The following is a 3,296-nucleotide window of genomic DNA, read 5'->3' on the forward strand; positions in this document are numbered from 1 at the left end:
TTCTGTAGGTTGTAGCCAATGTGTAGAGTCTATATGAACATTTCCCGTTTCGTTAAGCAGTTCCGTATGTATTTTTGCTGAAACGGTATCGTTGGCTTCGATACGCAGTGGCATAATATTCAGATGTGCAGGATGCCGCTCATCGAACTGCGACGGCCTGTCTATTCAGTTCTCACGTGGACCACCTTCATCAGGAGAAAAAGTTCCTACCCATGCGAAGACATAACTATTGGCTTACCCAAAAAGTAATTGCGGATTTTATAAAAGAAAGTAAATGCATTTTTAATAATACTTAGAATAAACTTTAATCAAATATACTTTTTTTACACTTTTTTTCCAAAGCAAGCTAAAAGTCACAGCTGATAACTGACAGAAGAAAGAATGCAATTACAGAGTCACAAGCTATGAAAAAAGACAACATTTATGCAAAAACGGTAGTAGATGAAGTAAATAGCTACCGGGCGAATGTAGTCCTTGGAGAACGTACGCCTCCCATTGCACCTGAAGAAATTGGCAGACCAGAGCAGTTCTGGCTCAATAACGATCCGGCAGATGTAGACGCATCAACTCCTACAGAGCACCGATTGATACCGACGTGTGTCCGCATAGTGACCTGGGACCACACGACACACGTCATCTGTTTAACAACCCAGCCAAACAACTCGACTCGACGCAGTTTCTGGATCTGGATATTCATCGGAAATAAGCATACAAAATGTACAACACAACAACATCGTATTCGTTGCCTTACATTATTGCAAATTAGCCCATGGACATTCCATTGAGGAACAGGGGCAAACGTCTCAGATATAATTGAGTGCCGTCCGATTCAAGTTTTAGCTCAATGATAGGGACTTCCATTTTATAGTTGAGTCCAAACGACGTGCCCCAGTGCGACATGGCTTCCTTGACTTCTATTAATAGCATATTAACTCACACCTGACGCCAGCATTAGGAGGGGATAACCACCGCTGATATTCTCGTCATGATTCAAACTCAGAAGTTCAGAGAAGTTTTACATGGCATGGTACCTCTCAAATGTTGCCAGCATTAAGAGGGGAAAACTTTCGGTGACAATTTTCTTTCTGGTGGTCTCGCTAGGATTCGAATCCAGGCGTTCAGCGTCATAGGCGGACATGCTAAATTTTGCGCTACGGTGGCCTCCAATATATTAGGAACCATACCACCCACAAACAACGAAAAATGGCGCAAACTAGTAGCATGCACAAATTAGAGTCAATCCCATGGCAGCCGGGTGTACGCACCGGATTGACCCGATGGAATCCTCATCGGCAAGGGCTGCCGCCTCAGTGTACGTGTTCGTCTTTTTTCGTCATGGGAGAGGCACATCCCGGATTGCCTTCTCCGTACGCTTCTGGTCCGTGCCGGGATTGAAAAGAACCCCGGACCCTGGTTCTGTTCGGTTTGCCAGAACCGCCTTCATCATCGGTCGGTCGGTGAGGTGTAACCGGTGCTTGGAGTGGGTACATTTCCGTTCTTGCTCTGGCCTAACTTCGCTACGGGAGTATAGTCATACTGGCTATGTCGCCAGGTGCTGTGCGAACATAGCCAGCAGTGGGTCACAAGCGTCGCCGTCGTCGCCTTCGGCGTCCTAGTCGTCGGACTATGTGACCCCCCGACCTCTCCCGTACGGCAATTTATGCAACGACAGCACCCTAGCCCCACTACTGCCAGGCTAGCGCCGGGAACTGTATCGTTCTTGCAGTTAAACTGCAAGGGACTGCGTGGCAGGATTGATGAGATCGTAGATTTTATGAGTCGGAAGAGCATATGGGTCGCAGCGATCCAGGAGACAAAGCTGACCAAAACCTGCAGCTTGCACAGTTGTCACGGTTACAATGTGCTACGTAAGGATCGCTCAAGGAATGGAGGTGGGGGATTGGCCTTCGTTATACACCATTCCGTGCAGTATAGACCTATCTCGCCTGCGCTTGACGCTAATGACCCATACATGGAATGTATGGGGGTAGCAGTCAGGTCCGGTACAGCCGAGATAGAGATATACAACGTGTATATACCGCCGGTTGGTAGCTGTGTCCCGATTAATGGCCAGGCCTACAGCCCCGACATTAGTGGGTTGCTATCTGGCCATAGTCGTCTGGTTCTGGGGGATTTTAATGCACATCACTCGTCATGGCATTCTCCCCTAGGTAACGACCAGCGTGGCATAGCTTTGGCAGAGCAGATAGATAGCTCCACGTTTTGCACGGTGAATGAGGATGCCCCCACTAGGATTACGAGGAGGTGCAGCAGCTCGCCAGACATCTCAATTGCATCCCCTGATCTCCTGAGTGACGTATCCTGGCAAGCCGTCATCTCTTTGGGGTCAGACCACCTCCCCATAGTCCTCACCATCGACCGACCACCCGACTTCATAACCTCTGAGCGCCGGACGTTCATCAATTACAAGAAGGCCAATTGGACTGACTTCAGAGACTATACCAATCGCCGCTTCAATGAACTGCCACCCCCCTCTGATGTGCTTGTGGCCGAGAGGAAATTCCGAGACATCATCAACGCAGCAGCCGCTCGCTTTATACCAGCCGGTCGAATACCGCAAGTGCGACCCAATTTCCCGGCGCAAGCAGTGGTACTCGCAGACGATCGTGATGAGATTCGTGCTATGGACCCCGCTAACCCCAGAATCAGCGAGCTGAATCTGGAAATAAACAGGGTAGTCAACGAACATAAGCGGAATTTGTGGCTGGAACACTTGGAGCAATGTAACTTAGGCACCGGTGAAGGCAAATTGTGGGCCACTGTTAAATCTCTCACGAACCCCGGTAGACGGGACGACAGGACCTCAGTCACTTTTGGCGAGTTAACCGTGACTGATCCGAAGAGATGCGCCAGGTTGTTCAACCGTCAATTTATTGTGCATCCCGAGAGAGACAGGGCAAGGAGGAGAGCCATTCGCCGTATTCGTGGTCTCCGAGCCGATGAACAGCCATCACAATTTACCGTGGGCGAAGTTACGAATGTCATCCGTGGCGCCAAATCTTCCAAGGCGTTGGGCCCCGACGGAATCTCTACATTGATGCTGAAGAATCTGGATTTACCTGGAGTTGAGTACCTTACCACAGTCCTTAACCTGTCATTGAACACTCTTATAGTTCCCGATGTCTGGAAAATGGGCAGAGTGATCCCGCTACTGAAGCCTGGTAAGGACCCGAGTTTGGGGGAGTCGTACAGACCGATCTCCCTTCTCTCACCAGTGGCTAAGACGCTTGAGGCATTACTCCTCCCGAGCCTCGTAGGAGAATTTCCATTCGCCG

Source organism: Stomoxys calcitrans, chromosome 4 (genome assembly GCF_963082655.1).
Source record: "Stomoxys calcitrans chromosome 4, idStoCalc2.1, whole genome shotgun sequence".
NCBI lineage: Eukaryota > Metazoa > Arthropoda > Insecta > Diptera > Muscidae > Stomoxys > Stomoxys calcitrans.